This window comes from Pseudopipra pipra, chromosome 3 (assembly GCF_036250125.1).
Source record: "Pseudopipra pipra isolate bDixPip1 chromosome 3, bDixPip1.hap1, whole genome shotgun sequence".
In the NCBI taxonomy this organism is placed as follows: Eukaryota; Metazoa; Chordata; class Aves; order Passeriformes; family Pipridae; genus Pseudopipra; species Pseudopipra pipra.
In genome coordinates, this window is record NC_087551.1 from 64743922 (window position 1) to 64753056 (window position 9135).

At 36.1% G+C, this 9135-nt stretch overlaps 1 long non-coding RNA gene across 2 annotated transcripts; it reads right to left on the minus strand.

Moving 5' to 3' along the window:
- Window positions 1–3455: 3455 nt before the first annotated feature.
- On the minus strand, window positions 3456–5936 carry LOC135410591 (uncharacterized). 2 transcript variants are annotated; one of them, XR_010428761.1, is made up of 4 exons: window positions 5743–5936; window positions 4933–4994; window positions 4369–4406; window positions 3456–3675 (listed from the first exon to the last, which is right to left on the minus strand). It is a non-coding gene; the product is annotated as an uncharacterized LOC135410591 (long non-coding RNA). The 2 variants fall into 2 exon arrangements; XR_010428760.1 differs by having other exon boundaries at window positions 3456–4204.
- Window positions 5937–9135: the final 3199 nt, after the last annotated feature.

Below are 9135 nucleotides of genomic sequence, written 5' to 3' on the forward strand. Positions count from 1 at the left end.
TCAATAATTGAATGTACGGAGCCCTAAGCTTTACAAATGATCTGACACATGTTTCAACATGGGAAAGCTAAGAATATCTGTTTGAGACTCCTCTGTATCATATCTCAAGTTTCTATTATCGGAGTTTTTTGGATGAAAGTTCATTGTTTCTAAACAATTTGTACTATTTAGTCTCTATATGAAGTTAAGCTAAAAGTAGACTGTCAAGCAAAGGCCTTAGGAAAGAACTATCTAAAAGAAAAATGGAAGAGAAATCCAACATCATTTAAGGTTGGTTGATTTATTTTATTTTATTTTATTTTATTTTTTAATGGTATATTACAAAAGCTGTTCCAAATTTCTGGCAAGGCTCAAACCCCATTTACTGTTGTGAAGTCAATTTTTCCTGTGAAGCACACAATTTTCCAGATTATCACTGCTCAGTTGCTGGTCCTTGAAATCAGGTTTAGGCATGCTAATTCCATGTGGTGCATATATGAAAAGAAATAAGGTGAAACGTTTATGAGTGTGAATTTTCAAATTGACCAGTAAATGAATTTAGCACACAAAAAGTTGATAACACTTGCTAGACCACAGAAAGGTAAAGTAAAGCTATGAAGCATTAATAGACCATCCTTAAAACTTTCCAGTCCTCTTAAGGGCTGAAACAAGACTACCATAATTAAATGACCAGTGAAAAGTGAGCAATAAGGTAGACTCATTAAAAACCCCATTGATAATGCCATACCTCTACACATTCACTGGAGAACACATCAGAGAAAGAGTAATTTAGCAGCTTGAATCCTTGTGGTTTTTTGTTCAAAATTCACTCAAAGCCTTGGAAAATGCATGAATATTTCTTTTTAACTAATGATCATTCTATACGGTGTTTCAGGAGAAGAAGAGACTGTTTATGTCTTTAGCAATGTTCTTGCTAAAAGCCCATTAGGGAACAAGTTCCTTGTCAAGGCCCATAAACTACTAGGTCAAATTTTCCCACTGGCATTTTGTTGTGGCCCCAGTTCAAAGCCACTGAGCTCGATGCAAACCCTCCTGTTGACTTCATAGACTTTGGATCAAGGCCACTGAGAACAGTGTATGAGAGATTTTCTAACCTGAAAGAATGATCTCCTCTTTAAACAATCTCCTTTTGGGGAAATATCACATATTTGCAGTGACTATTCAGAGACTTTGTTAAGTACAGTTGGTATGTGACTAATTAGCACCATGTACCAAGATTAAGATTTCTCTATCAAAATATGTGTGTCTGTGTACCCTGCAGGGAGTATGGGGCGACTAGGAAGCAATAGACTTCTTGTTCATGTATTGAAAGAGAGTCACAAATGTCTTGTATGCAAAGCATCAGGTATAAAGCCTGTTATGCAGTTTGTGGAAGAAATACCTGATTTGATATGTTGACGATTAGTAAAATATAATGATGCAGCAAGTACAGTGCATTGAAAAACAGAGGTAGAAAAATATAACTAACCTGCCTCCAAACTGCAAGTGGAGCAGACAACACCATTCCAGCTGTATTGTGATTTGGTGCACAGTGCTGCTCCTCATAACCTTGATATTCTGTTTTTCTGGATAAATAAGAAATAAATCTTGCTTAAATCCTTTTAAAGATAAATGCAGTCAAACTTTCATTTTAGATGGCAGTTTCATCAGAAGTAAAATTTGTTCTCTGATTCCCAAAGAGGAAAATGAGACAATTTCTGAAGAGAAAGCATCCAAGTTGTGCTGGCACATGTTTGTCTTCATGCCAGTGTTCACAGTTCTTTAGGTGAACCAGCAATAATATTTTTTTTCATGAGAAAATAGTAAGAAGATATGAAAAGAGTAGATGGGTCAGACAAAAGAGAAATTCATTGAGATAGAGGAAGAAGTTTTTTTCTGAACATTTTTCCTGACAGTAGTTATTCTTAAAACTTAAGGTAAGAGAGGAATATTATGTTGTCTGGTCGCATTTGGTATATTTCAGCATCCATTAAAATTCTACCCTGCAATCAGAGTATATTTAGTATTTAATCAGAGTCAAAAGAAAATCTATCTAAAAGAAATAGTTGAGACTAGCTGAAATTTATTCATGTAAATAATTTGATACCATTAGATGAAACACATCATTTAGAGTTTGGTTATCCCTATGAGCAACCAAGCTAAAGATTAGAGAAAAAGAGCGAACACTACTTACCTGCACTACTAAGACCTATAACAAACAGAAAAATAATAATGTAAAACTAATTTATGTAATGGTCACTTTTGAGAAAATGAAGCAGAAGAGCAGAATTGCCCTGAAATATACAAGGGAAATATGTGTCTCTCTGTTCATGTCTTCCAGAAAGCATAATGCACAAGAGAGTACAGATGTTGGAGGCCAGTTTCTTGGGAATTTTAGCTGTATCTGATTTGTAAAAGCTCAAGGTATGCTATTAAAGAAAAACTTTTGTTATTTAAGAGCTTACCCAGGTGCCAGTGGCTAGATACACACCACAGCTACATATTTTAGAGGTTTCTTCAGTATGGGAGACAAGGGTGCACAGGTTTAAAAATTGTCTGGTGGAAAAAAGCATTTTATTCAGTGGTCCTACAGAAATCCATTCCTGTTTTAAAAACTGATAAAGCTAACTTTTTAATGTAATTCCAAGATCCAGTCATCTAGGAAATTAATGCTCTGATAATGTGATAAAATCCTCTGAGCTGTATCAGTTTCATTTGATTACTTGAGCTGAGACAATAAAGAGTTTTAAATTAAATCAATAAAGGTCATTTTATTTAGACAAAGATTCTTCACAGAGCAGTGTCTCTTCAGCACAGAAAAACAGAGAGTTATTCTTTGCAGGACAATAATTTTTCCCTTTGTTCCAAGTTAAGTGATAAAGCAACAGCCTTCCTCCCTCTCTTTTGCTACCTTAATATTGGTTAACTGAAGGTGAGTTCAAGCACTTAAAGAGAAGCTTGTTAGAAAAGCAATGTGTTGCTCTTCATCATTTCAGTGGAAAAGATGGGTATTCTGTCATCCCCCAACACAAACAGTTATGACTTGACTAAGCAGTATGTTATAAAGAGTAAAAGAATGTCTGAAGGAAGACAGAAATATCCCTAAGTTATTGTCAAAATAAAATAAATGCTTTGGCAGATGTGACAATATGTTTTAGTGAATTGTTTCACTTCTCTGAGGTTGCTCTTAGAACTTGACAGTGAGGCATTCTCCAGTGCTCCTCTTACGCTGTGAGAAGGGTGGGAAGAGAAAGAAATAGAGAAGAAAGCTGTGGGAGTGCTGTTTTACTTTTGAGGACATGAAGAAGCAGTATTTCTGAATATCAGCACTTACACATAAGGATTACAGTTCCACAGTGTATAAATAGGGAAATTTTGGACAGAAGTCTCTGTATTGTCATTGTGTTTTCCACAGGGTAAAAATGTTTTCACTCTTATATTTTGACAGCCAAAACAGATTTTCTGCAAAAGAACAGTTTGCAGACTTTTCCATTTTAATTGAGTTAGAGCCAAAAATGAAAGACTCAATCATATTTCTTCAGGCTTGTGTCTTCAGAAATACGATTTTGGAGGACTGGTGTAATCCTGGTTCCCACATAAACCTCAAAGTCAGCATCAGATGAATATATTTCATCTCCGCTATTCCCACAGATTAGACGACTGCTTCATGCAAAACGACTAGAAACAAGCACAGAACTAGAAACAAGAAAAAAATAAGGAAAAGTACAAGTACATCAAGAACTTCTGACACTGCACTGAGATATTGCTCTCATTTAAATGTGTCTGAGTTATGAAAGGGCTGGACATCCTTTCTGATGGCAGGTCAAGACACATTGTTCTTCTAGGTGCGTTCAACTCAGATTTGATGCTAATCCATAGCTATTGTGATATGTTGCATCATATACTCCATAATAAGGTTCCAATTCTGATTTGACAACCAGTTCCAGGTAAGCACAGACAGGAAAAAATTACTTTCGTGCCTGTTAGAACATGATCAGGATCATAGCTTTAATGAAGAACTCAGAGATCTTCTCCTTGTAGGAAGAGCTCTGATTCCATATTAATTTTTAGCATTAAACTTATAATGCCATTTGTTCAACAAAGCTTACATGATAAGCAGAAATACATATGTTTTCCCTACTGAACTAAACTCAACTAGGTCAGTGAGGAGATTCCTGGACTATTCTGAACTTCTTGGATGTACTGCAGATCACTAAGTTGCATGCTGAAAGGTATATTTGGTACTAAAAATGCATTCTCAATGAATATTTTTTTTCTTTTTTAATGAGAGAACAAATTTTTAAGAAAGAATGCTCAGGGTGAGAGAGAAAATTTCAAACAATTACTCTGAAAAATTATGTGATATCAGGTGCAGATTAAAGACCTTACCATATTGTTTCACAATGTGACAGGATTTTTTTTCTTTTCTAATTGGAGACAGTAAAATGAATAAGTAACAGAGACTTTAAAACGCATAAGTAAATCGAATGCATAGAAACAACCTCATTACATCTTTTTGTCACAGAGGAAGGAACTGGGGCCTATGTTAATTATTCCTTGACCAGTCTAAGTAACAGAAGAAACATTTCAAATATTTAATTGTCTTGAAGTTTGGCATTTGTTTTGTACATAGATCATTTTTAACGGCCATGCAATAAACAGCATGATAAAAATGTTGGCAAGATCAAGCTTTTTCAATTTAAATACTGTGAAGTTTAAAAACTAAGTGTGAAATTCCTTGAAGATGCTTTTATAGATGCTTTTCTATATGTGTAGAAGAACAATATACAAAAGGGAGTCAAGAAGGAAAAAGTCTGTTTCTATGTGAAGTTAATGGGGATCAGCAGGCTACCCATTAATTGCTCATCTCATGATGACATAGTGACTGCTCCACACCTCAGTATCGGAATGGACTAACGGAAGAAATATACAGATAAGTTTCTCTCTACTTACCAGTCTCTTTAGGAGATGCACAGATGTACCAGCATTCCACACCAAAGGCTCTGGAATCACACCTAAAAATGCTTAAGGAAGATAGATCACTCTAATTCTACATAGACAAGAAAGGGATTGAAAGACAAATAGCAAGTATAAGCCAGAGAAAATAGTCCAGATCATCACTTCTGAATAGAACATACCAGAACCAGAGACAAGTTCTCGCTGAGAAAGGTGTGTTGGTCTATTGTGATACAAACCCAGACCAAGATGTCATAGGGAAGGTAGCTGTGATTCTTCACAGCCTCACCAGTCAAAAACTTGGATTTTCAAAAGGGAAAAGACACTTTTATGCTTACAGAACCTCCTATTCTCTGATGATACTATGTTATGGCTTATGCAGGCCTTGCTTTCCTGATATATTTCCCCTGGACAAATTCTAACCAGGAGTATTCTAACCAGAGAAGCCTCAGCCTATGAACTGGCATTAGATTGGTGGAAGAGGAATAAGGAAAGAGAAGTCTGGAGCATTTGTTTTTACATACCTGAAAGAAGTGGTCCTACATCTGACCACATATAAGAGCTCTAATACCTAACAAGCAGTAACTAGAAACTGCTCTTATCTATTAGAGGTGCCAATGACTGAAGTCCTATTGCAACACAGCTGGTGCTAATAATATATGTGGCTATGTCATATAGACAAAATAGTCTAGGAGATACATTTTAGTTCTTCTGTGGGAATGAAGGAACATGGACTTGCCCCTCAGCTTTGTCCATACACGTGCAAATTGCATCACATTTTATGCTCTGAAGAAGAACAAAGGATACAGCTTCCCACTCCACTTGGTTGCTAAAATGACCATCAACAATTGCATAGGAGACACAGGCTCCTTAAACTCAGGTCTTGGCAAACAACGCAGTCCTTTCGTTCATCTTTAACTGGACAACTGATGCAGAACATCTCCTATTATAAATTCAGTCAAGTTTTACTCTAAAAAACAGAAACAGTTTTTCTGGGTGGATGGGCCATTTCTTACAGACAAACAGTACATTGAGAGTAAATTAAGCATATCTAATTGGAGAAGCAAATCTCTCACAGTTTCAGAAGACTTTGGTCTCAGTAAATAAGCAACTTTTCTCATGCCAGAACTAGCAGTATCACAAGAAAGGGTTTCTTATGCTTTGTACAAGCCAAATACCATCCATTCCAATACGATCATTACACCTGCTTTTATCTAGAATAGATGAATACAAAGCCTTTATATGAATTCCTTTTCCAGTTCTTGTAGCAGTGGTTGGTACTTATACGCTAATTAGTCCTTTAGTAAACATTCTTTTATAGCTATGCAATTCTTTTAGATGCACAGTTTAATTAGCCTCTTAGAGTGTGGGCAGAAGCAAGAGGGGATGTGATCCATTGGAAAGCAATGGATATGTGCTGAACAATTCCTCTCGAAGGCTTCATTAGGCAGAACAGTCAGGCTCAAGAAAAGTTTAATAATGATGCTCTCTGCTCAAGTATTTTGGAGAATTACAAATGAATTTCTGTATGGACTATGATGAAGGAGGTGTCTCACAAACCAATTCCTAAATCCTCTAGGTGGATTTCTGTGCAAACATAAGGCAGAAGGCTGATGTCTGCCCTACCGAGCTTTATAGTCTATATGATAAACAAAAATAATTATTGGGTAAACTCAGGATGGCAAAGATTCACATTTTTGTAATGAGACAATACGTGTTCATGCCTAATGCTACCATATAGTTTAATGGTCTAAAAGAACTGTATTTGACAAAATTCCAGTTCCATTACTTGCAAGAAAAACTGTTGTAATTAAGATTACATTGCTGTGTGTGAACAGGTTTCATAATAACACCAGCTTCACATAAAAGGGATTTTAGGCTTTAATTTGTCATTAAAGCAGATCAATTTCCAAACCTCACTAAGCAGATGCTTAAAAAATTGTGTTTTTAAAATATTAGATTAATTCAATTATTCAGTGACACTCCTTTCTTGTATAATTTTGACAGAGACTTTACTACTCTTGATTTCTTTATTTTTTTTTTTTGCTAGAAAAGAAGTCAAGAAAAAAAAATTATTGAATTCAAACTGAAGAGCCAGAGGCAGGAGATGTAAGAATTCAGGTTTAAAAACCATCTTAATCCTCTGGTACCAGATTCTGGGTGAATCACGTCCAGTGTGACTGAACACAGGCATGACAGATCAAGTCCAGGTTCTCAGACAATATTTTTGAGAAAATGTATCTGCAAATGTCTTGAAAACATGACAAGAACTTTGCCTTGTCTGTTTGTTACATGTAATCTTTCTTCAACAAGGCAAGGGATTTGTGACATAAATGTTCCATGTTCATGTAATTAAAGCTTTCATTGTAAAATGAGGAAGATAATTTAAGATTGCATGGACAATCGACTAACTGGCATTTCTTTGCTTGATTTTTCTCCCAGTATTGTGTAAAAGATGCTTAATAATTAAAACACTAAACAAAAATAAATACAACCAAACAAAAAAAACCCCCAACCCTGAGGCAGTACAGTTGCAGTGGTTCTCATTGTAAAGTAAGAGTTTGCCCAGAGCTGATTCAGCTAAGACAATTACTGTCTTTTCTCAGAGGTGATTCTTGGCAAACATTAGCTATACAAAGCACATATTGTAGACATAAGTTGTGGACTGTATTTAAGCATGGACATGAGATTTTTTATGTCCCCTTCCTTTCTCAGCATCCTGGAAATGTAAATGTCATGAGCTCGATGCAGTTAGTTAAATATGAGTGCACTTTGCCTTGTTTTGGTGCTTCAAGATGTCCTGCATGGCATTTAAATGCTAGTCCAGAAGGTTACAGGTCTCCCATACATTCTGTTTCTTTTTTTGTCATTCCACTGTAGATGTCATGGATAACCGATGGCACCAGACATGTTTGTTGGTGGAATTTTGTCACACTCTGTGGATCTGGATATACACAGTGACTTGTTTTCATTTCACTGAAATATTCACTGAAGTTTCCATGGCAAATCACTATTATTCCATTTGTGACTTCCTGCATCTTTTTATAGAATGGCAAAAGTCACAAAGCAGTGACAAAGAGTGTTCAGACTGGTGAAGGCATCGGTCTTCGAGCTGAGAGAGGAGTTCAAAGCATTCATCTACAATTCATTGTCAGAGTGACAAAGTCCAAACTACTTTTCAACTGTAAGCTTCATTTCCCCTTTCACTTAATGAGGATGATAAACAACTCCTTTCAAAAATGCTTTGAGCTCAAACTATTGAAACATATAGGACCTTCTTATAGAAAGTTGTCCATATATAGTAAAATGTGAGAATCTGGCAAACGAAAAGGTTGACACGTTTCTTCTTTACCAACACTGACAGTCAGTGCTTCCAGGTAGCTGTAGTAAGTGGAGAAAAAAAAGAGGGTACCAGCATACTGAGGGTTTGGCAAGTTTTACTTTTTTTCTTTTTGAAAGAAATGTAAAAGATGGAAATTAGTTGAGCAGAAAATGTTTGCCAGAAACCAGCAGTAAAGGAAGCCCTGGCTACAGCCAACTATCAAGATTTTTTTCTGTTCTATAAAACAGTGAATTTGGAGTCTAAGCTGCCAATCTGATTGTCCTTATGAGGGTGAGCTGAGCCAAAAGCTTCTTGTTTTAAAATATCTTTTCCATAGCTAACAAAAACCCACATAGTTTCTCTAAAACTGCCACTGCAGACTGACATTAGTGGTCTTGCTTTGAAATTAGAAAACATGGAAAATTTTTGTCAGAGGCAGCTTGATGATGTGTTTGTGCTTTACACCACTGTTCTGTGTAAGATGTTACTGTTTGGACTGCCACAACTGACAATGCTGCTGAAGTTGTGGATTCAGCTCTCCACTAAGAATCGACCTGAAAAACAAAGTAAATTTCATTTTTCAAATGTCAATCCCACTTGAAGTAAGTTTTGGAAGTAACATAATCTACTTAACAGTAGCATGGGGGTCTCTTGGTAGTTCTGAAATCTTCCATGAGAGTGTGTTCAGAAAGTCAGACTTATGACTACCTCTGATTGATATGAACAGCAGAGATCAGTAATGGGCAAGAGGAATTTGCTTCCTTCCTCCTTGCCCAAGAGAAGCTGATTTTCAGGATTATGTTTCCAGAAATTGGTGATGGATGTAGGGAAAATACAGATGCTAGACTAGAGTTGCAGGAGAAGAGACAAGGTAGAAT